A 26,063-nucleotide genomic window follows, 5' to 3' on the forward strand; every position below is an offset into this window, starting at 1 on the left:
ACTCTAGCCAAGGGAATTAAGAAGCTAGAGTTTCACTGCCATTTGCCTGTCAAAATGGTGGGGACATTACATAGAAGGAACAAAGGGACAAGTAGATGAAGAAAGAATATCTTGTAGAATATAGATGAATAATGTTCCTAGTTTTGGATGTCCACCTTTTGAATACATATTTTAATTTATTTAATTAATTCACCAATCCTCTTCTTTCTTTTTTTAATAAATATTTATAATTTATTTAGATCCCTCCTTCCTAAATTAAATAAATAAATATTTTTTATTTTATCTAGCCCTTAGTCTATTAATTAAATAAATACTTTTATTTATTTAATTAATGCACTTAAATTTTTCCTCTTTTTGTTGAACACATTGCTTAACTAAGAGGGGGGGGGTTGAATCAGTCTAGATCAATTCCTTTCAGATCTATATAACAATTAAACTTATACTGTAATTGCAAAACATAAAAGCATACAGGTACATTCAACACATGAACACCAAATTTATGTGGAAAACCCTATAAGAGAAAAACCACGATGAGAATCACACTCATAATATAATAAAACTGATTACAAGGTTTTAGACTTATTGCCAAGGAGCAATATGCACCTGATGGACTTGCAATGCTAAGGTACACAACCTTAGGGCAAGATACAAAGAGACTTGTAGAATTGAGATGCACTATCTCAGGGCAAGATACAAAAGTCTACCACTAGAGTCACTGTCTACTGGAAGACAAGATAAATAACAAAAACTGAAATAATTAATCTCTCTTAATCATGAATTTGACCTTGAACCTAAGATTCATGAAAACAATGTCATGGAAAACATATCTTATCACAAATACTATCTCTAATTACTATTGCTCTGAAGACATTACTCTCAAGATACTTATTAATTAACTTTCACACATCACCAACACAAAATTTGCTTGAATATTACTCTCATCCAATTTTCAATGATTCACCTTCATTGCATACCTCAATACATACAACTATACATTCTTATATACAAATTTCTTTATCAAAACCTTGAATTAGGTCGACCAAGATAGAATAAGCAATATTACAAAAAATTTGCCATCCAAATTTAAAACAATCGCTTCGGTCCTCTCTAGGGGATAAAGGAGATCTAAACACATCTTAATATATTCATTCAAGTATATTATAGTGAAACACAAATGCAACCACAATCTCCAAGATCAATGCCAAATGAAATGTGTAGAAATACATTGAAACACATATACCAATTGGCCCAAAAACATCTTCCAATGAAAATTACTTAGTGTGGATCACCACACACCATCGTGATTTCCATATCAAAAATATAACTCATCCTCCAAAGAATATCTAGACCAAAAGAGCATAATCCAAATAATATAGATCAACCTCAAAAACAACTGAGACTCAACACAACAAAGAATGTCGAGCATATACCAACATAACTAGCTTGTAGACCAAAACCAACACTTGGAAGTTGAATTGGAATACTACACAAACAAAATGAACATGTCCTCCAAACCACAACCCTTGGTTCCTTATATCTGGAAGCCACCAGTTAATTTCTGAACTAGTCTAACAAGCAACCTTATTATCAAAAAACAAAAACAACTAACTTCATCATTTGAGAAATTAGAGGACTTGCACACCTAATAGTACATCATTCACATATAAACATTATATCCAAATCGGGACATCAAGATCTTCATAATTTGAAAGGATGCAAAACATTCTTCCTCTAGAGCATTAAATACTATTTCCTACATATTGAAACTTCTTCTATTGAAACCTTTTGAAACCAAATTATGTATGCAAAACATCAGTATAAGGAAACATGATAACATATAAACATTTTGTCTTGGATCATATATATTATTGCACAATGACAATTAAAAACAAACAACAACTAGGAATGACATATAATACTGATATTTGTGATAACACAATGCATCATCAATGATCATCTCCAAGTTTCCGTACATACCTATCAAAATTGAATATTTGCTGCATACTTACGCAAACTGATTGTGACAATCTAGGCAAGGTACCATTTTCTACACATAGGACATAAATACTCTTTCCTGTATATTAAAGCTTACTCAACATTACTATCAAACAACATAACAATTCCCTTTTCCATATTGAAATATCCACAACTATATATGTCAAGAAAGACACACACATAAGTAGTAACACCACCATCAGACAAAGCATCAACATATGAACCCATAATTAGCAACATATATGCTAGTATTTCTAAACCATGTAGTTTACATGATTGATCAACAATTGAGTATCGAAGAAATGATCAACAACTGAAGAAGTAGATAAACACATCAATTGAACATTAGATAAATCATCAATTGAAACACATCAACTGATCATTAGAAAAATCATCAACTCATCAACTAAACATCGAATAAATTATCAATTCATCAGCTAGATTTGAAACTAGACAACCACCAGACAGGTATACCAAATTCAATATCAATGAAACTGATCAACTACACTAGACAAATTTGATATCAATGACAACATAACATAGAATTATTCAGGTTTCTAACACTTTTAATCCTAGCCCTCCAGCTTTTTCACATGGATCATAATGCAAATTTGTGGGCATGTGACAAGAGTCAATTATCTCTTCATTCACTTTGTGTTTTCCCTAAAGTCAACTCATCTCTTAATCTCCTTCCTTCATCTTTACCTACCCTTCAATCTTATTGAGTCTCTTTCATGTATGTAATCATGGCCATTCACCTTTTAACCTCTTAATCTAAACTCTTGATTCTCTTGGAGATTTCTATTAAGGATATTTTTTCGCATTTAGTCATCCACAATCAAGCAATCATACCTACATTATGCCAAAATCATTCTTGCATACTTACTAAAAAACATACATCATCACAACCACATTCATTCTTCCTTAGGCTCTTATGCAAATGCAACACAAATATGAGAGAAACGATATCATATACAAGATCATGGAGGGTAGGTGAACATTGGAGACAAGCCTATTGGACATATAAAAGGTATATTGGTTTATTTCATTATCATTTGAATGTTTGATAGATTCTCTATTGATATTGTGTTGAATTAGTTCGTAGATCTAGGGTTAGTGTTTGGATCTCTTTATGTTTACAAATAGATTCAAAATTTGACGTAAACAATATCTAGGTGCCCATGATATGTTGCAAGTGTACCTCTTGGATGGTCTTCTTCTAGGTCCTCATGCTTAGTCTCATCCAAAATCACCTTAATCTCAGACTCATATTCCTTTGAATCCTCATCGAAGACCACCTCTATATAGCGTATTTGCCCCTTTCCCAAGTGTAGTGTCGTAAATTGTATACCCTTTACAATTTCACACTCTATTTGGCACCTACTTTAGTGCGTTTTCCCTAGATCATGGTGCAAGGGCACCATGATAGTCCATTTTGTAAAGGAGGTTTTATGTTAAGTTTTAGGGTGTTTGAGTCTTATTTGGTCCAATAAGGTCATAATAGACCTAGAATGTAACTAGAGTCATTTTATTTCAAACTTGCTTTTGGTGGAGTGCGGGATGGCGATGCAAGAGAAGAGTTTACCCTTTCTCCACCATGCAAGGCATTGACGATGGGCAAGGTGCTCATGCAGGTTGGTGGGAAGGAAGCCCTCCTTGTCACCCAACAGCCTGAAGACAGGTAGATAAAAGAGCTATGGGGCGTGTGAATACGATGAGAGGGAGCCTCCCTCGCCACCCTGTGGGGTTCTTAGAATACTCATGGTAGGCGTGCGGGGAAAGGTGAGGATGATAAAGAGAGCACCACGCCGACTCATAAGCAAACTTAGGGCTCTCAAAAAGTGGTGTGGGAAGACAGGGCTTTGCATAGAAATAACATGCAAATTTTAGGGTTCCATTGAAGCACACGGGGTTGAACAAGCCGTGAAAGACTATGCATTACTAAATTTAATTTGGATGCAAATTGCGAATAAAAAGGTTTGAAATTGTTGAAAGGCAATGACATCTCAATGTATTTATATTAATGTCAAATAAGTGTAGTATCACACTGGTTTCTCCAACAATGTGAGGAACAAGATGTGAAACTATTTAAGTAATCATTTATGTGGTAAATACATTATTAATGCGAGATGTTTTCACATACAGGGCATCGTAATTTCACCCACCTTGATGAGATTATATGCAAAATGTGAGAGCATAATCAAGGCACCCGAGCTTGTTCAAGAATGGTGCTGAAAATGTATGATGAACAACAAAAGAAATAGGGTTTTGGACGTTGCAGCGATATGAGCTTTTGAAAAGGGGTTTTTTTTGACATGATACTCACAAGGGTAAAATGAAACATGATTACCATTGTAAAGGGAGCTATGGATTTAGGAAGTTCGGTGCTATAGTGGTCAAATGTTTGGGTAATTTTTGATCATCAAGCTTCAATAAGAAATGCACATGGTTTCTCTGCACTTCAATATGACTATTCAAAAGGCACCATTAGGACACATTTGTTAACCCTTGTAAAAAACATAAGTAGTTTGTAAATGTGAAAGAGGCCTGTGGGATTATGTTTGGTGGGAGAGAAGGCAATGTAGCGTGTTGGTAAAATATAAATGATTTGATTGCAAGAGTAAAGTCTGCTAAAAGTGGAACTTGAATCAGTTGTGTTCCTCAGGATGCAGTGCAATAATGGTGTGGGTTGACATGAATTTTATAAATGGTAAGAAATTATTGTGGCTCAGTAAAAATGGGAAAAATAATTGATTACCAGTGACTTAGGCATAGAGAAGAGATTACTGAAAAAGGGACATTTTCTGGTAAAGCAGAGAGGGGAATTATTTTCAAGAGAGGATAAAAGTGATATTTTCATGTATGCCAAAATGGGGAAAAGGCAAAAAAAAATAAAAATTTTTCAATGAAAGATGAAATATTTTTGAATGAAAAAGGTATGAAAAATAATATTCACTATCATGAGGAAGGGGTCTTTTATTTTTGGTTAAAGAGGAAAATGATAGTTGTTCAAAAGAGGAAATTTTTCTATTTTTGACCTGAGAGAAAACGTGAGCTTTTGACAAAGATAGATAGAACCAAAATGGAAATCTTTAGTCAATAGGCAAAATATTGAATGTATATTTAAAGTGACAAGTAACTGCAAAAATATTTTCTAGGATTTTATATGTGACTCCAGTAGGATCAAAGATGAAGATTAGAGGACATAGAAGAAAGAGAAAGTGTAGATTTTGAAGACCAAGAATAAAAATTCCTAAGGATGCCATGTGGAAATGCCAAGTTCATTTTAGAGTTTCTTTAGGGATTTTCTTGAATCTTTTTATTCTCCTTTTTCCTCATTCTAAGAGGTTCCAAATTTTGGCTCCAAGAGAGAAATGCAATGTTTTTGTGGAGGGTGGCTTAGGACATAGCTTCCTTTGATATTTTAGTTTTAGAATGTTGTAATCAGATTTTTGATAATGGAAGATTGACTAGTATTGAGCTTAAATGCAAAAGCATGTTGTAATGTCGCTTGAATATGTTCAATATTCTTTTAAATTAGAGAAATCAAGGGTTTTGATGGTTTTTGTCATACACTTGCTGTGACAAGTGTTTAACTTAGAGGCTCATGCACAAGGAGCATGTTAAGTCTGTTGGCATTTTGATGATGTTTTCATTGTCATTGATGGACACACACTTTCCTTGTGATGGACACACACTTTCTTGATATATGAGTTATGCTCAACCGGTAATTATTCCAATCGGTATTATGTATTATAGTTTTTAGACTATCGGTGTTTTGCAGAAGATGTTTACTGGTCACAAATTGATTGAAGACCTCAAGCGACATGGAGAACCCAAGTGGTATGAAGATCTCAAGTGGTTCGAGGATCTCAAGCGGTACGAAGGAACAAAGCGGTAGTTAACATTTTCTAGTCTTCACTTTTAACAACCGGTAATCGGTATATTGTATGAACCAATATTACTCTGTGATGAGTTACCAACCGGTATTTCTGTGATGAGTTATCATCCACTGACACTTTGGTGGTGATTTTGTGTCATGTTACCAAATGCGTCTAGATGCACTAAACCTAGGAACTTGTAGTTTAATCCTATTGGACTGACATAAAATCAGTTTCCTTTATAAGGACATCATGTCTAGGGTTTATAAGATGTATGAGAAGGTTATGTGCGATCTTTATAGAGAAGATTAGGTCTATGTGAAGAGTTAGAGTGTGGAGATATTGAAGATTGAAGTAATGCTGAAATGCATTAACAATGAGCTATCAAGGATCTAACCAAGCATACTGTGCTAGTATCTAGATCACTCACATCTTCGACATGTCTGAAACCCTTAACCGGGTAGGCCTAGCATAACCTTTGTAAATCCTCTAACAAGGTGGTTCACAACTATGGATCTGAAATCCTCTCACAAGATAGTCTTTAACAGGACTTATCTCCTAACAGAGATCTAGATTCCTAACAGGATTTGTTCTGGTGAAGAACATTGTATGACCTTAACCGGTCTGGTTTCTATTCTGCAGATAGTTACTTGTGAGTTTCTGCTCACCGTGGTTTTTCCCATTTGGGTTTCCACATCAAATATATTGTGTTATGGTGATTGTACTTTTGTGGGTGAATGCTTTATTTGCTATTTGGTTTGCATTTATCTTAATCGGTTTATTAGTGAAACTGTTATACTAGTTATCTGCTAAACTATTTAGAAGTTTGAGTTCAGTATTTTTTGGTATACTAATTCACCCCCCCTCTTAGTATTCATCAAAGTCTTTCTCTTAAGTAGATGCTGGAGTTTATTTTACATTTTTAGGATAAAATAGATTATGATCAATGTGTTCATTTGTGGCCTTATTGTTGTAATGCAATGATGTTCTAAAGGTTGCTAGTTTAGTGTTATATGCTATTATCATAAACGCATGCTTCATTTTTTGAATCTAGAGGTGGATAAGGAGTTGTCCTATAGTTTACTTCTATGCAAACTCCTAAAGGGAACCATATGTTTAAGTTTGAAAAATAATTTCTTTTATTTCCTTTGTTATTATTTGTTGTTTATTTTTCCTTTTTCTCCACTTCATACTAGTGATAAATGAAGAATAAAGGGATGTGTTATTCAAAGAAGTATTTGTATGAATACCCCACCATATTGTATGAAGTGTATCTGTTGTAGCATCACTGTATATCATAGAGAAATATTTGAAAGTGGTGTCAATATAGGTATACCCGCCTTGGTCGTGCAGAGCCTAAAGTGCAAAAGGCTTCCATAGCCTTGTTCGTTGGCCACTGAGTCCAGTCATTTGTTGATAGAAATAGGGTCATTCTTAGGATTTTTTGGAACATCAGTTGGAGAAACCAACACTTATAAATATTTCAAAATCTTGTAAAAGTGTTATGTGAAAAGTTGCAAAAATGCAAAAGGTGGGATGTTGAACAATCATTGGATTTGAAAGGCAGTTGTAGTTGGTCATTTTTAATGTATTTGAGTCTTGGGGATTTTGTGGTGTATTAAGAAGAAGATCAATAAAAACCACTATTTTCTCTACTTTTCCAACAAGTTTTTTTTGCTCTAGACCGTTGTATGGCCTTGTACGAACCGTGGGTGATCTCACATGCATTGGGATTGATGAATCTCTGAATCCTCTTTCTTTTGGAATTTGTTTAATTGATTTTCATTAATTATTATAAAATTTGATCATTTTAATGACTGCAACTTCTAGATTTTTAGGTAACAGTCACATTACAATGAATAGTATGGATTTGTACGGATGTTCTATGATTTGAAAGTGGTATGGTTGGATAGATTATCGAATAACCTTTCCATTGTGATCATTTTCATCCATTTCAATATTTTAGAGGCATTTTACTGAGACAGGGTCTGAAACCCTTGGTGAATAAGCCTAATGCAGATTACCGGTCAATTTTAAGCCTTTTTGTTACAAAAAAACCTACCATAATTTTGAAATATGTTGTATAAATCCCAAATGGGTACCCAAAAGTGGTCTTGGATCCTCTAGGTTAGGTCTGCATCAAGCGTTATACCCAAAAAACTCAATTTGTTATACTAATTAGGCTTAGGATAAGAATTACCAATCATTATTTGAACCCCATGTTCTGAAACAAGCAATGCCAGTTATTTTATATATTTTAGGGATTCCAAGGGTATCCAAAAATACTTTTAGATTTTAGGAGTGAGACTTTCTATGAGAGTTATTAATGATTGTCCTATTCAGGATTGCTACAAGGAAACTAGGTTTCTAGTGAGGGAAGGGTCTTGAGGTGAAAACCTTTAACACTTTGTGTGATCACATATTATTTTATATGCCATTTAAACCCCTAATCTAAATTAATTGGTATTAGAGAATAGGTTCTAATTGGGAAAGAAGAAGAGGGTTGTGGTTTTAAGAAAGTAAAGTTGGAAGTTGAAAAGACAAGATGCTTCCAAAAGGTACTGCAGTTATTGTTAGAGATATAAAGTTGATAAAGGAATCACAAGAAGCACTTTTAACTATATTTGGAGCATTAGAGACAAAGAAAAGGAGAGGAAAGGCCACTGAGGAGGAAAGTGATCAAGAGGAAGAGGAAGAGGGTGAGAATGAAAACCCTCAAGGAGGATCTTGTGAGTAAGAGGTGGATTTTGAAGACATGAGGATGATTAGGATGCTGAAAGATATTAAGGGAGATGCTTCTGATGTGAAATTATATTTACCAATGTATAGTGGAAATTTGGATGCTGAAGAAGTATTGGATTGGATAGATGCACTGGACAATTACTTTGAGTACAAGGAGGTTGCAGAAGAACAAAAGGTAAAGTTTGCTTAGACCAAGTTGAAAGGAACTGCTCTTACATGGTGGAATTATGTTCAAGAGGAAATAACGAAGAAGGAGATACCAAAAATCAGTTCATGGGATAGGATGGTGTCAAAGATCAAGAGCCAATTCTTTCCAGGTGATCATGCAATACAATTTTAAGAAGTTGCAAAGCTTAAAGTAGAAGGATAAGGATGTCATGGTCTACATCGAAGAGTTTCACAAGTTGATTATTAGGGCTGGTCTTGTTGAAGATGGAAATGAAAAGATAGCAAGGTATGTGTGTGGCTTGAGATTTCAAATTCAGGATGAATTGAGTCTTGCTACTCCTAGAATTGTTGAAGAATGTTTTTAGTTGGCTGCTATGGAAAAAGAGAAGTTAAAAATAAGACAAGAAAGACAAGGAAGAGGTAGAGGAAACATTAGTAGAGAAGAGGATCAAAACAATCCTTTGAAGATAAAGAAGAGGCAAGCAAAAGCAAAGACCAAGACCAACTTGTTGATCAAAGAGGTGGCTTTAGAGGTTCTAGAGGAAGGTTTGGTGGACAAGGTAGGAGTTCAAGTTCATTTTTAGGTAGATGTTATCATTGTAATCAATTTGGCCATCATGGAAGTTCCCTGATAAACAAGGTTCTGCTTCAAGTGGTGCTGACAAAAGAGTTCACTTGGTGCAAGTGCAAGAGGATGATTGTGAAAGTGTAAACTCTCCTAATCAACTTGCTTCTCCAGAAGTTGAGGAATCATTCATGGTGAGAAGAACACTCCTCAAATAATCCAAGGAGAAAGAATCAACACAAAGAACAACACTATTCAAGACCACCCACAAATGCAAAGGAAAGCTATGTAAAGGAGTAATCGATTCAGGAAGTACTGTTAACATGGTGTCTATATAGATGGTTAATAAATTGAGTTTGGAAACTATACCTCATTAAACACCTTATAAAGAATCTTGGCCAAATGACGATCAATGTATTTTGGTTAATGAGAAAGCTCGGGTTGGGTTTAACATTGGTGGATACAAGGATAGAATACTTTGTGATGTGTTGCCCATGAATGTGTGTCATTTATTACTTGGAAGACCATGTCAGTTTGATAGGTATGCCATATATGATGGTAGGGACAATACTTATCAGATTAAGGAAGATGGAACCACTTTTACACTAACACCATTGCATGAAGAGGTTAAGGAGTAGACCAAGGCAACAAAAGTAATAATGCTAGGTAAGAAGGAATTTGTAAAGATGGAGGAATAAAAACATGAAGAGTTTGTAGCCACTTCAAGGCTTGAAGATGTTAAAACAAAGGTAATAATTCTAGGTAAGAATGAATTTGTAAAGATGGAGGAAGAAAAAAATGAAGATTTTGTAGCCACTTCAAGGCTTGAAGATGTTAAAACAATAAGTGTGAGGAGTGATTCAATATTGGGAAAAGAAGAAGGTGGGATGATGTCAAAACCTGATAAAGATGAGGTTAAGGATGAATTGCAAAATTAGGTAGAAAGGCATGATGTGATCATGATAGGAACAATGCTTTGTTCCTTGCTTTCAAATGAGGCCAGTGGGTAGTCAATTTATATCAAGGCATAGGTATATAAAATCGATGATACAAAGATTATTGGGGCAATGAATCTAGTGAAAGTGATGAAGGCAAAAGGTGAAGTGAGTAAAGGTGAATGGCAAGGACAAATGGGTGAGTTTAAGAATGATTAAAGAGTAAATAAGAGGGCAATCCAAGACAAATATGGCATAGGTATGTTAGCAAGTGTTCAAGAAAATTCACCATTAGTTTCAGATGAGGGAAAGGTCAGAGGGTGACCATCAGGTCGGTTTGTGAAGATGGAACAATTTCTAGGTGGCAAGGAGTTTATCAATGCAAAGAATAATGTAAAGCTTCAATACCTAATCCAATGCAAAGGACTACCATATGAAAGAGCATTTGGAGAACAAGAAGGTGAAGTGATCAAGAATAATCTATGGCAATACAGTCCTCAAGGGACTTGAGTTTTTTTTTAGTCCATGTGTATGGTGCAGGGGCACCATGATAGTCCATTTTTTAAAGGAGGTCTTATGTTAAGTTTTAGGGTGTTTGAGTCTTATTTGGTCCAATAAGGTCATAATAGACCATTTAAAATGTAACTAGAGTCATTTGGTTTCAAACTTACAAATATTGCAAAATCTTGTAAAAGAGTTATGTGAAAAGTTGCAAAAATGAAAAAGGTGGGAAGTTGAATGGTCATAGGATTTGAAATACAATTTTAGTTGGTCCATTTTGAAGTATTTGAGTCATAGTGGTTTTGTGGTGTATTAAGAAGAAGTTCAACAAAAATCATTGTTTTCCTTGCTTTTCCAACATGTTTTTACTTCTCCAAACCATTGTATGGCCTTGTACTACTTGTGGGTGATCTCAAATGCATTGAGACTGATGATTATCCAAATCCTCTTTCATTTTCAATTTGTTTTATTGATTTTCAATAAGTATTATGAAAGTTATGATCATCTTAATGATTGCAACTTCTAGATTTTTGGGTAACAATTATGTTGCAACGAATAGTATAGATTTGTATGGATGTTCTATGATCTCAAAGTGGTATGGTTAGATAGAGTATTGAATAAAATTTCCATTACATCTAGTCTCATCCATTTTCACTTAGTTTTGAGTATTTTAGAGGCATTTTATTGCGTCCAGGTCTAAAACCCTTTAGTGAATAAGCCTAATGCAGATTACTAGTCAATTTTAGGCCTTTGTGTTACAAAACAACCTACCTTAATTTTTATATATGTTGTATAAAGCCTAAATGGGTACCCAAAAGTGGTCTTCAATCCTCTAGGTTGAATCTGCATCAAAATTTAAGTCGAAAAACTCTATTTGTTTTACTAATTAGGCCTAGGATCAGAATTACCAGTCATTATTTAATCCCCATATTATGAAACAACCCATACCAATTATTTTATATGTTTTAGGGAAGCTAAAAGGGCATTGAAAAATTATTTCATAGCTGGGGAATGAGTCTTTATTTGAAAGTTATTAATGACTGTCTTGTTTAGGAGGACTACGAGGAAACTAGGTTGCTAGTGAAGGAAGGGTCTTGAGGTGAAAAACCCTAACACTTTGTATGATAACATATTTTTTTACAAGTCATTTAAACTCCTACTCTGCATCTAATCATCTTAAGCATATTTGTGCCCTATGCTACCCTATAATTTAATTTTTAAACTTGTAACTTATTTTTTTCACATGCTAATTACAAAACTAGGTACTATGTTTGGATCTTGAAACATCATTACCCACTTATTGGTCCTTTTTTTAGTATAATTGGGTGGGAAATGGTATAATCCCTTCAAAAGGGGCACAAAATTTAAATATTTGTGAGTTTTGGCCTTCATCATTAGTGTTACAGTCTTGATCTTTGCTTTTGATAGTTAGTTGTTGGCATATATTCAAATGTACCATGTTATCCCTATATAAAATATATCTTGTATCATTGATAAAGTATAAAGCAACTAAGAGTTTTTGGGATGATCAAGTAAGCACTACAATTCTAACTTATTAACTTATTGAGCAACAAACTACAAGCATTCTACATTCAAGTATGGATTCATATTTTTCATTTATTATTCTCATATTATTGCATTATCACTTGTAAGACGTCCATAAAGAGCATAGTGTCACCAGTTTTATGTGGAGCTCCATGAGAGTGTTTCATACCAAATGTGTAATCATTTCATTTCAAGATTTCATTATTGTTTTGTCTCTATCCTCCCTAGGACACACACTCTTTTCTCTTGTCATAGCTATTGTGGAGGTAGGAACACCAACACAATGTTTTCCTTAGGAAAGACCCTATATAATGTAACCCTTGTTCCCCATTTTTGTGTGTAGGTTCAAATTGTACAATGAAAGTTGTACAAGAGCATAGAGTAGAAATTTTGAACAAATAGAAACACCTAGACCCTCTTGTGCTATTTTTGGCTGGATTTTTGGGAGTCAAATCTCCAAAGCTACCCTACAATTTAATTGTTAAACTTGCAACTTAAATTTCATCAAATGTTAATTATGAGATTAGGTACAGTGTTTGAATCTTGAAACATCATTACCTCTCTTGTTGGTCCCTTTTTTAGTAGACTTGGGCGTGCAATGGGGTAATCCCTTCAAAAGGGGCCCCAAATTTAAATATGTGTGTGTTAGCCTTCATCATTGATGTTACAGTCTTGATCTTTGTATTTGATAGTTATTTTTTGGCCTACATTCGAATATACCATGTTATCCCTATATAAAATACATCTTGTATCATTGATAAAGTCTAAAGAAACTAAGATTTTTTGCGATGATCAAGCAAGCACTATGATTTTGCCTTATCAACATATTGAGGAAAAAACTACAAGCATTCTACATTAAAGTATGGATTCATAGTTGTCATTTATTATTCTCATATTATTGCATTAACACTTGCAAGACTTTCATAAAGAGCATTCCATCACCACTTTTATGTGGAACTCCACGAGAGGATTTCTTACTATAGGTGTAATCATTTCATTATTGTTTTGTCTCTATCCTCCCTAGGACATGTTGGTGTTTCCAACAGGTTGTTCGGATTCTCCTAGAATTGGGATATAATTCATCAACAAGAATTCAAGCCAATGACCAACTTAACATGAATTTGATTGTAAGAAGAAAATTCCTCTACACTTTAGGCTTTGTGAAACCTAGGCAGGTATACCTGTGCAATATTTCAAGTCCTATAATAAATTCACATTAATATTGTGCTTAAATAGATAGTTCTTGTAGTGTCCTAAATTGTACTCACTTACAATTTTATCCTCATTTGGGACCTCACCTTAGTGTTTGTGTCTTGAGGCTTGATTGGATTCCTGATTCTGCTCACACCATGCAAATTCTTCATTATTTTCAACTTGCACTTCATTGGCCCTTTGTTTCTTAGCCATGGTCCTCACAATCAAGACCCATTCCCCCCCCCCCCTTAATGGTTACACCATTTTAGTTTGGACTTAGATCTCATGTCGGTTCATGTCAAATTTTTTTGGGCAGGTATAAAAGGAGGTCTACCCCTCTCATTTTGATATATTTGGTAAAAAAAAATCACACATCTATCAAGCAATCAAGCATTCAAATTCAAGTGAACAAGCAACCAGTCTTCCTTCAAGCATTGGAGTAAAAGTAAGGTCAAATTTCAAGCATTGGACTTGACATTAATGTTCAATATTTATGAAGACCATGAAACCCTAATTCCTTGTGGAGATAAACAAAACTCCATTAGAGGGTATATCATTAGTGTTTTCAGTCATTATTCAACATGTCCCTCAAAAGGTGAACATTTCCATTACTGCAATTCAATTACACTTCATTTCTATTTCATGGTTAGTTCCAAAACCGAGGTTTGGCCTAAGGAAAACCTTTATTCCCAACCCATTTCCCTTCTCTATTGTGCACAAGAACATATACAAAGCTATGATCTTCAAAATTGGCTTTATTTATAGTGATGAATAGATTCTCGTTTGGATGATGAAAAGTGCAGAAGACTGGTGCGATAGGAATATCGGTCCTAGAATTTTAGAAGCTCCTTCTAGGAATAGATTTGAATACACTTAGATTTCTTAGATCTAGGTTTGTGGCTCAATCCGACGGCTGTAGCTCAATATTCATGTATTTTTTCTTTAATTCCAACACATTTACCCTAGTTTCAACAGTTTAACAATTCAATTTAAAGGAGGGTAGTTAATTCAAATCTAGTAAATCCAATAAAATTCTTAGCCCTATCCTTGCTAATTTGTGGCTAGATCTATTGGGTTTTTACCTCTTTAATGTAATGGTCTGTAAGTAAATACATTAGTGGTTTTCATATATCTAATTATAGAAACCCTAATAATATTTTCACCATTACAGTTCTCAATGAAAATAGACCAAGGAAAGTACTCATGCCATTAGATTTTCCCAAATCTTGGCCTCTATTGCATTTAACACTTGACTAAGAATATTATTCATAACAAACAAAACACAAATGCACAAAAATACCATGTAATTTCATTTGGGTTTGTTGCGGAGAATAAAAACACTGGATCAATGCCTAAATCTATGGGTAACAGAGTTATTTAATCGAGTTAAACATTCCAGATAATTGTATTAACTCTTCCCAGAATCCTGACTATTCATGCCTTGCATAAACATTTAACGATACAATGATACATACCATCATTTAAAATCACTAAATATTTCAATATACCACATTAACATTTCAGTGGAATTTAACTATTTCTTTGGAATAGAGCCACTAATATATCACTCATCAATGACAATATCACTGAGAGAAATTCATCCATCCTAAACAGATAAATTCATATGATAACAAGAAAAAAACTAGGAGATAGCTTGCAAAATTATATTTCATTAATGTCCCAGAATAAGTTCATACAATCCTTCAGATAAAGACTATATTTCAAATTTCTCTATTAATCAGAAGTAACCTACGCAACATACAAAAAACTTTCAAAATCCTCTACAAATGATCCCAAATTCCCTTTTATAAAATAAGGGATCAAAACAAACCTCAGATCATTTGCCATCTGTCAAAATCTTAGTGTCTAAAAACATGAATATGCCTAAAGCATCTTTTAACACCATAATACAAAAGAGTTTGAGCCATATAACAGATTCAACTAAAAATATTTTTATAAACTCACATCCTCTTTTTACAATGATCATGAGAAAGAGTATTTAAGAAAGAGACATATGGTCGAGTTATATAACTCAAACCATACGATGAAAAACATAATGATTTTTTTTTTAAACAACATTAAAAATAGCCCAACATAAGGAAACCAACAATTATGAAGTTTTTGAATGTATGGTTGGAAAACTCATAGCTACGGAAAAAAAGGTCAATGAGATGGGAGATAGAAAGGAAATGGAAATCAAAATGAATGATTTTGGCAGTAGAATTGATAGGTTGGAACACAATGTCAAGAAGATTGCTGACCAAAATTTCTAAATCCTCAAATTGTCGATGGACAACATGAACATCCTTATCAACAGGTTCGAGAACAATGCCGAGAAGGATGGTGATAAAGAGCAGCTAGACAAGAAGGGTCATGAAAGGAGGACCAGAGCTAACACAAAGATTAAGGGCGACATCAAAGGTCATGAGCTGGAGGAACTAAAGACCTCAGCAAACAACATGAAACAAATGGTTGTTCACGCTGAGGAAATTATGAATAGTATTTAGATTTCAGTTGGTGTCCTAGGTTCTATCTTTTTGCTATCTTCATGCTTTCCTTTTGCTGTCTGTTCTGGGTTTTTAATGTTATGTTATGTTAGCTGATCCCTGTTGATGGGTTCATTTTGTCTTTTTGAAGTGACCAGGCACTTTTTTCTTGCAGATCTGTTTTCCTGGTTTGTACAAGGTTCAGGTACCTTTCAAATACCTGATTTTACTTAATCAAAACAATTATGAAGTTTTTTTTTGTAAAACAACATAAACTTGACATTTTGACCAACAAATTCTACTCTTTAAATAGTTTTAGCTTCTTTGTTGTCTTGTAATACACCTGTGATCAGTAGATTTGGCAAGGTGCTTATTAGGATAGCTACAAAATACTTGAGAGAGTAACCATTCCCTCCTTCCATGGTGCTCTTGCCTCTTTCATTCCTCTATGTGGGTGCAATGTTTCTCATGCTAGCTCTAAATTGTTTAATTGGTAGGCAATTCAAAATCTTTAATCTACTTAACTTGGCCTGGAGCTTCCTTGCACTTACTATTGATAATGGACCTCGCATTTGCAATGAATTTTCTAAAAGTCATATCTATTGAAACCATCTTATAATTTGCAGTATAGTAGATAGGTTCTATGAGATGATCTCCATCACTCACCTTATGTGTTACAATGTCTACAATGCCTTCACACTTCCTCTTCCATTCTTCAAAGAACTTCAATTTATAATTTTAATTATGAAGAAGAGGGATAGTCGAGTGTTGAATCTTCCTGAACGACTGCATTCTTCCTTTTATTGCACCCTCTTTAGATTCCATAAATTTAATTTCATTGTCAAGTAAATTATAGGTTTTGCACATATGAACTATTACTTATGGAGGCTTGGACATATTCTAAGCTACTATTCCTAGGTGTGTAATCTATGTTCACATTAGTCTCCATGTCTCATAAATTTCTTTAAATTCTTTCACAAAGTTAGCACAATGAATAGATCCTTGAGAAAGAATGTAAAAAGAATCATAGATATCCTGTAATTTGTTCAAAATAGCCCTTTGAAGATGGGAAAGATCAGTTCCCCTCATTATTTTGATTACTCTATCCTTGGCCATCATCTTAGCTTGCACCAATTCATTATCTTTTATCTTCAATTGTTGTTGCACATCCTGCAACTACTCCTTTACAACACTTAGTTCTTGTGGCAAGGAAGATGACTCATCTTGTTTGATCATTGTTGGAGGTGCAAGAGTCTAGGTATCTAGTATTTTTTTTAAGTTGGGCATTATCCATCAATTCTTCATTATAGGCTTCATGCATCTCTATTCTGTCATCAACATATCTTTCCAATCTTTCTTGTAGAAACTTAGTGACATCTTTTACCAAGATTATAGAGTGCATAGTCAATGTAAAAACCTCCACAATAGTGGTATCCTTTAAAGTCATTATTACACCATCACTAATCCACTCTTCAACACCTATTAGCAATCTCAACCTATCGGTCCTTGGTTATGACACCCATTGTGCAAGAACCTTCAAGCTAATTATTGGCATTGGGTTTTTATTGATGTCAATCAGTATGGGATGACTACCGGTATGAGAGATGTATGTGCAACACTGTCAAGGAGGAGTACAGGTTGAGATATCTTTTGATATCACCTTGTATTGTAGAACATCGGTAAGGTAAGAAAGATAAACCTGGTACACAAGTTAGTGCCTGACTTGTGTAGATGAAATAGTAAGGTGATCAAGACCAAAACAATGTATCACTAGTAAGAAAAGGATGTCAACTGGTAAGTGATGTGTTGACATGAAGAAGTCAGATCAACCAAGTGAGTGGTTGTCTTCCTGCAAAGGTCATGACACGTGTACAAGTTTGATGAGCAAAGTGCTTGGATGTTGTTTGTGATGAAGAGGTAGAATGTTACTTGAATCACATCAACACTAGAAGAAAATAATGAACAGATCACATGAATAATGTGAGGTTGCAGAACAATAGGACTCCCACCAGATGAAGAATGTAGTCACCATATGAAGAGATGACTAACAATGAATGTGCCCACACCATATCACATGTGCTTATCTGAAGATATACTACACCAATAGGGAAGTCAAATGAGTACATTGCAGGATGCAGATGACAAGGTTTCACTCCACCGGTAAGAGGAACTTATCTCCTATTATGCATTGTGTGCATCATAGTGTTGTGAGATAAGGAAGAATAAGTGTGCTTCAAGTGCATGAAATTAGGGATATGCACTGAACCGAATGAGAAGGCATGATTGAGATGCCGGTATAGATCAAGAGTGTTTACCAGTATGTAAGTCAACTGGTAATATGGACAAGGTGCAGATGTAGAAGACTACCCATCTAATGAAGATGTACATAAGGCAGGTTAACAAGAGTGTTGATCGAATCCATCAAAAGAAAAGCAAAGTGCAAGGTTGATGGAAGATCAGGTTGAGGGTTTAACTGGCAGGGTTAGTAAACCGACAGAGAAGAGAAATCGATGGAGTGTTTTGTCGGTGATCCTATTTAGACTGACATGAAGAGACAAGTTGGCAGTTGGTCGACATGGATGCGACATGGAGTCCTTGTAGAGGTTTTTGGCTCGAGGCCTGGAGGACAACTACGAGCCAGCTAAGAGTAATTGAGGAGATTGAGGCGAATGAAGGAAACAACAAGACAGATCTTGGTGTTTGACCAAGAGATCAGTTGATAGGGTAAAAGAAGATCGCCAAAGATAGAAGGCATGATCAAGAAGGCATGGTAATGGTGGAGATGTACAGTTAGCCATCAGGAAGATCTAATTAGATTTGGTTTTCCTCGAGGATGATGTGAAAACCCTAACTGCCCATGATTTTGAATTGTATTTTGGCGGGAAAAACTTGGTTATAAATATGCAGGCCAAAGACATTATTTGATGCTACTGCATGGAAGAATATTGTGCTACTGTGAAGTGTATTACTTTAGCATGTGAGAGAAAATTAGCCAAGTGCTCAACGAGTATCTGAGAAGAGAGTAAGAGTGAGGAAGAACCTAGTTGAAGTGTTAAACTAGTAGAAGAGTATAACCAGTAGTGTCCATACCGATAGAGCAAAGGTGAAGGAAGCTGCAGAGTAGTCAGACATAGAACTAAAAGAGTATAATACTGGTGAAGAGAAGAGCAGTGAGGAGGAGATTCAGTAAGAGAAGAACAAAAGAGAGGTGAAATGGTAGAGTTTACGGACAAGCAAAGCAGCTGATGCGAGCAACAAAAGAGTGAGTCGGTGTAGCAAAGAAGGTATCTTACTGACAGAGTTAGGTATAAGAAATGGTTGCAAGATTCACTTGTAACAAGATAACTACTTCTATAATTGATGTTTTGATTGTGATCACTGAGTTGTAGCTTGGTGTAGGGGTTGTAGGCCATAAAAAAGTTAGGGGTTGGTGCTCCTTGGGTTGGTGCCCTAAATTAGGGGTTGGTGCTCCTTGGGTTGGTGCCGAAAACATTGTAATAGAGTTTTAATTGTGAGGTTGGATTGGAGCAGTAGTCTCCAGCAACATTGCTCATTGAGGTTTTTCCCATCTTGGGTTTTCCTCATATATATTGGTGTTATGTGATTTCCCTTGTGTGATTGCATTTGTGTTGGTCTCCCCACTAAATGGTAAGTTTGCATTGGGTTAGATCTATTAATCGGTATGCTCAAAATAGGATAGCTAAAGGGAAAATAATTGGCATCAGAGCCTAGGTTACCAGCTAGATGAGCTTTCTCCAACTTGGATAGATTTAGGCTTAAGGACACAATGGTTTTTTTAGTGTCAATCCCTGCTCCCATGTTTGATGGTTCAAACTTCTCTATTTGGAGTTGTAGAATGGAAGTATTCCTATCCTCTATAGGGTTTGATGTATGGATGTCAGTTATCAATGGTCTCCCTAGGAATATTAGTCATCCCACCGGATCTAAAGAAGAAAGAAGATGCATGTGCAATGAATAATCCATAAAGGCTATATTCTGTGGGCTCACCGGTGATGTCTCCTCACAGGTGGACAGATGCAAAACTGTAAAAAACTTATGGGAGAGATTGAAGAAGATCTATTGAAATGAGTCTACTATTGTAGGATCAACTTGTGAAGTCTATATGAGAAATGCATCTCATGGATCTGCTAGCAGTTGTAGCAATGATGATGAACGAACCCACCTCTTCATGGCTTAAGGATCTAAAGTTGAGTTGTACACATTTGAAAGTGATAAGTCAAATGGATCCCACTGACAAGATGTGTTTGGTAGTGATGATGAGGAAGAAGGAGACAAGGCAGATCGATATAGCCATCAAGATCTATTAGATAGTGAAGGGGAAGAAGAAGATGCAAAATTATATCTTGAGTGTGAACTGGTAAGTTCTCTAGAAGAGATTCAAAATGTCATAAATGATTTTAAGATCTACAAAAGATTAGTTCATGAGGACTGCAGTCAGTTGAGAACTTGCCTTGATGTGTCAAACCAAAAGGTTGGCTTATTGACCTCTCAATTGGAAGAGACAAAAATATTGACTGATGATTTGAAATCAGTCTTGGACTCCAAGGAAAATGAAAGGGAGAATTTGAGAAATGAATACAAGCTATTCAAGAATGCTACCATAGTAGAGAAGAATCGACTGACAAAATGCATTGAAGAATCTGAGAAATACATCTTAGAGTTGAAGTCTTAGGCAGAAAACACCAAGGAGTGCTAGTGTGAAGATCTAGCATCTAAGCTAGAAGTAAAGAATGAACAATATCTACAGCTGGTTGGAGAAATGGAGATTCTTCGAAATGACCTTGAGAAGTGTCAGGATGAGCTCAAGGTAAGAACTCAGTTCGATGGCAACAGTGATGCCTTAGACAATATGTTGAAGAGGTAGAAGCATGCCAAGGACACTGAAGGGTTAGGAAGATGTGCCAGTGAATGCTCCACCAACAAGAATGTCCCCCATAATGACATTCAGTTTGTATCCTTAAATGGAGAGAACAAGGAACAAACCTTCATAGTGAGAAATGCTCCCTGGAAGAAGGTTGATCTAAACACAACCAGAGAGGACTTGCATATAGAAAAGAAGACAAGTGGTACAAGAAGAAGGAACAATGTAGATCCCAAAGGTAAAGGGAAGATGGGAGAAGACAGCTTCACAGGAAGCAAAAAAATGAGAAGACAAGAAAGAGGACCTCCTACTGGTAGAGGACAAGGAAATGCTACCACCCATAGGGTAAAGAAAGTGTGGGGGAAGAAGAGAGTAGATGGAAGAGCTACACAAAATGGACAACCAAGGATCCATTCTCAAAGAAGAGTAAATGGAGATGAAAACCGATAAGATCTCCCCATGTATGGAAAAATTTGTAAGTTATATGTCATCCTTTACCGATTACTGCTTTGCATGTAATGCTTATGGCCATAGGGTAGGGGAATGTAGAAAGAGATCTAGAAAGGATAATGTAGGATCTCATAGAAATCAGGCATATGAGAAAAATGTATCTAGGAGAAGATACATGCATGTCCCCTCTCCCGGTTATGCAAATGTTGTTTGTCATAACTGCAATATTTTTTGCCATAGAGAGTTTGAGTGCAGGAAGAGGAACCTGCAGTCACATGGAGGCTGATATAACAACTATGCTCTTCAAAAAAGTGGATATAGAGAATTTGGAAGTCAGAGACCTGCATGAAACCAAAGGATAAACATCCCTGCAGGAGCAAGAGGTCCACCGGTTTCGGTTGCCATTCACACCAACATGACCAGAAGGAGATGGTCAAACTGATATATCAAGAGATTCCCCAAACATGAAGTTTGGATGGATGTTGTGTGCTACTATAGCACTACTTCTGGCTGTAATGGAGAATCAGGAAATGGAAAGACCCATCAACAGAAGAAGGAAAGACTTTCTCCTAAGCCTTAAAATAGGTGGAAGGATGAGACCAAGAAGTTATGGAGGAAGAAGACCATGGACTGACACTGTGCACCCATTGCATAGGTGATATATTCTAAGGCCTAAAGGAGATGCAAGATCTTAGGGGGAGTAGCACATTGAATTTCTCACTTACCCCCTTAGTGAAGAAGGCAACATGGAAGAACATGTTGTTGCCGGTATGAAGGATGGAAATGATATGATAAGTGTGTGTAGAGGTTTCCTTAACTACACATCTACAGATCATTGTTGGATCACACTACTGCATGTGTCAATAAGTGGATGTTAACAATTGGTATCAGATGTTAACTAGTATGTGCAGAATGCTACTGACATAGATGCCTAGAGGTACTTGGAGGTTATGTAAGACAATGAAGTTGGAAATCATTGCATTAGCCCCGATAGCATGGAATGTGGAGTTCTTGTCTCAGGTGGTATTGGAAAAGACCTGAATGAAATTTGTTGGCCCGGTGGTTGATCATTCAGGAATGCATATTTTTTGGCTAACCAGTTCTAATATTGGCATGATGATAACATTTTCGAGCATTTTGTAGATCTAGGATCATTTCATAAGGTTGTGGTGAAATAGTGGAGCTGAAAGATCATCAGATGATCACATATTCACAAGCTCAACTGATATATGGAGAAAATTGGAGCCCCGGTATTAGGCCCCACTAGAGATAAGGACCTAAGATGTATGACTCAAGGGGAGTTCAAGTGGCAATGATGCAAAACTGAGATGCTTGAACTTGGAAGAGTAAGTGCACTGATTGACCAAAACTGCAGATGATGAAAAGTCACAATAGGAATACCCAGGAGAATTTCATTGCAAGGGGTATCTACCTGTCATGTGGTTGGTTGTATTCTTAGTACAATCATATTTGATTCCTACTTGTCAGTTGGTTTTTTGTATTGGTAGTACAATCATATTTGATTCCTAAAGAAATTTGGGATCAAACAAGGAGTGATGCAATTTGACTGGTAAGTAAGTAGTGCTCACTGGCACATCCCTCTATAATTGAGTAGTTTAACAAATGATATATAATTTGCATGCTCAATTGGTGTCAATTAATGGTTGAGTCCTCCATATCAGGTGTCGTGACTTGAGAAAATGCAACAAAATGCAACAATTGGTATCAAAGAAGGAGAGAAATCCAGAAAAGACAAAGGGGGAGAAAGAATTCTACTAGTGCCTGGAAAATACAAGGAGGAATGATACCTTGAAAGTGCCCTTTTCCATTGTTGTCAAAGGGGGAGAAAGATTATGTAATATACTGCATACTACATATAAAGAGAACCCATAGATCAGTGAAAGGGGAAGATGGATTATGTAGTATGCCAAATACTACTTGAGTTGACATCAATGCCAAAGGGGGAGATTGTTGGTATTGGGTTGTCATTGATGTCAACTAGTATGGGATGATTACCGGTATGAGAGATGTATGTGAAAAACTATCAAGGAGGAGTACAAGTTGAGATGTCTTTTGATATCACCTTGTGTTGCAGAACACTGGTAAGGTAAGAAAGATAACTCTGGTACACAAGTTAGTGCCTGACTTGTATGGATGAAATGGTAAGGTGATCAAGACTAGAACAATGTATCACCACTAAGCAAAGGATGTCAAATGGTAATTGATGTGTTGATATGAAGAAGTCAGATCAACCAAGTGAGTTGTTATTCTGCCTGCAAAGGTCATGACCAGTGTACAAGCAGGATGAGAAAATTGCTTGGATGTTGTTTGTGATGAAGAAGCAAAATGTTCCCTGAATAACATCAACACTCGAGGAGAAGAATGAACAAATCACAGGAATGATGTGAGGCTATAGAACAATAGGACTCCCACCAGATGAAGAATGCAGTCTCCATATGAAGAGATGATTGACAGTGAATGTTCCCACACCGGATCACATGTGCCTAGCTGAAGAGATGCTGCACCAACATGGAAGTCACATCAGTACATTGCAGGATGTAGATGACAAGGTGTCACTCCACTGGTAAGAGGAACTTATATCCTATTATGCATTCTGTGCATCATAGTGTTGTGAGATAAGGAAGAAGAAGTGTGCTCCAAGTGCATGAAATCAAGGGTATGCATTGAACCGACTAAGAATGCATGATTGAGATGTCAGTATAGATCAAGAGTGTTTACCAGTATGTAATTCAACCGATAATATGGACAAGGTGCAGATGAAGAAGACTCACTATCTGATGAAGATGTACATAAGGCAGGTTAACAAGAGTGCTAACCGACTCCACCAGAAGAAAAAAAGAGTGTAAGGTTGATGGCAGATCAGGGTGAGGGTTTAATCGGCAGGGTTAGTAAGTTGACAAAGAAGAGAAACAGGTAGAGTGTTTGGTTGATGATCCTATCTGTATTGACATGAAGAGCCAAGTTGGCAGCTGGTCAACATGGATGCCACATAGAGTTAAGGTGGTAGACCTACATTTAGATGAAGAAGGAATGTACATCGATGGGGTAGTTGAAGAGTTGGTCGACATTGATGGATGATCCCACAAATCATGGGACGTGTTGCAGAGTCCTTGGAGAGGTTTGTGGCTTGAGGTCTGGAGGACAACAATGAGATAGCTAAGAGTAATTGAGGAGATAAAGGAAGATGAAGGAAAGAATAAGATAGATCTTGGTGTTTGACCAAGATATCAGTCGATAGGATAAAAGAAGATCGCCAAAGATAGAAGGCATGATCAAGAAGTCATGGTAATGGAAGAGATGTACAGTTGGCTATCAGGAAGATCAGATCAGGGAAGATCTGATTAGATTTGGTTTGCCTTGAGGATGATGAGAAAACCCTAACCGCCCATGATTTTGAATTGGCTTTTGGCGGAAAAAACCTGGCTATAAATATCTAGGCCAAAGAAATTATTTGATGCTATTGCATAGAAGAATATTGTGCTACTTCGAAGTGTATTACTTCCGCATGTGAGAGAAAATCAGCAAAGTGCTCAATGAGTATCTGAGAAGAGAGTAAGAGTGAGGAAGAACCTGGTTGAACTGTTCAACTGGTAGAAGAGTAGAACTAGTAGTGTCCATACTGGTAGAGAAGAGGTGAAGGAAGCTGCAGAGTAGTTAGACATAGAACCGACAAAGTATAGTACCGGTGAAGAGCAGAGCAGTGAGGAGGAGATTCAGTAAGAGCAGAATAAAAGAGAGGTGAACCAATAGAGTTTACTGGAAAGTAAAGCAGCTGATGCGAGCAACAGAAGAGTAAATCGGTGTAGCAGAGAAGGTATCTGACCGACAGAGTAAGGTATACGAAATGGTTGCAAGATTCACTTGTAACAAGATAACTAATTCTGTAATTGATGTTTCAATTGTGATCACTAAGTTGTAGCTTGGTGTAGGGGTTGTAGCCCATAAACAAGTTAGGGGTTGGTGCCCAAAACATTGTAACAGAGTTTTTATTGTGAGGCTGGATTGGAGTAGTAGTCTCTGGCAGCATCGCTCACTGAGGTTTTTCCCATCTTGGGTTTTCCTCGTATATAGTGGTGTTATGTGATGTCCCTTGTGTGATTGCATTTTTGTTGGTCTCCCCACTAACCGATAAGTTTGCATTGAGTTATATCTATTAACCGGTATGGTCACAATAGGATAGACAAAGGGAAAATTTTGAGAACCACTGATTAACCCCCTTCCCCTCTTAGTGGTGCATTGTATGTAACAGTAGGATGATACCCTATTCTTGTGATCACTCCCTCTCTATCAAACTCAACAACCAAAATTGGGTCCTGTTGTTTTTTTATTTGGTCAAGAATGAAATATCTTCTAAATTCCAATTTGGGAGTAATAACATCCCACTTTGTTTTATAACCTTTCTTGCTTCATTAGGGGTGATATGGTCAAGGTTCAACTCATCTAGAGTGATTAGGTCCTTTGCTCTGGTCAACCCCTTATTCTTAACCATAAATATCTAAATTCTAGGATTTTAATAAATTGATCATCAAAAATAAATGTTTGAGCACCAAGGGACCTCTCATCATCATTAATTTCTTCAAGTGGAACTTCCACATCAACCCTCTCTCTTTCCTTTAGTCCTCTATCAAGGATTGCATCCCTCAAAGGGTCCCTCAATTGTTTCTCTATCTCATCTCCCTCAATGATATTTATCAAAAT

The sequence above is a fragment of the Cryptomeria japonica genome, chromosome 11 (assembly GCF_030272615.1).
Source record: "Cryptomeria japonica chromosome 11, Sugi_1.0, whole genome shotgun sequence".
Classification (NCBI taxonomy): Eukaryota; Viridiplantae; Streptophyta; class Pinopsida; order Cupressales; family Cupressaceae; genus Cryptomeria; species Cryptomeria japonica.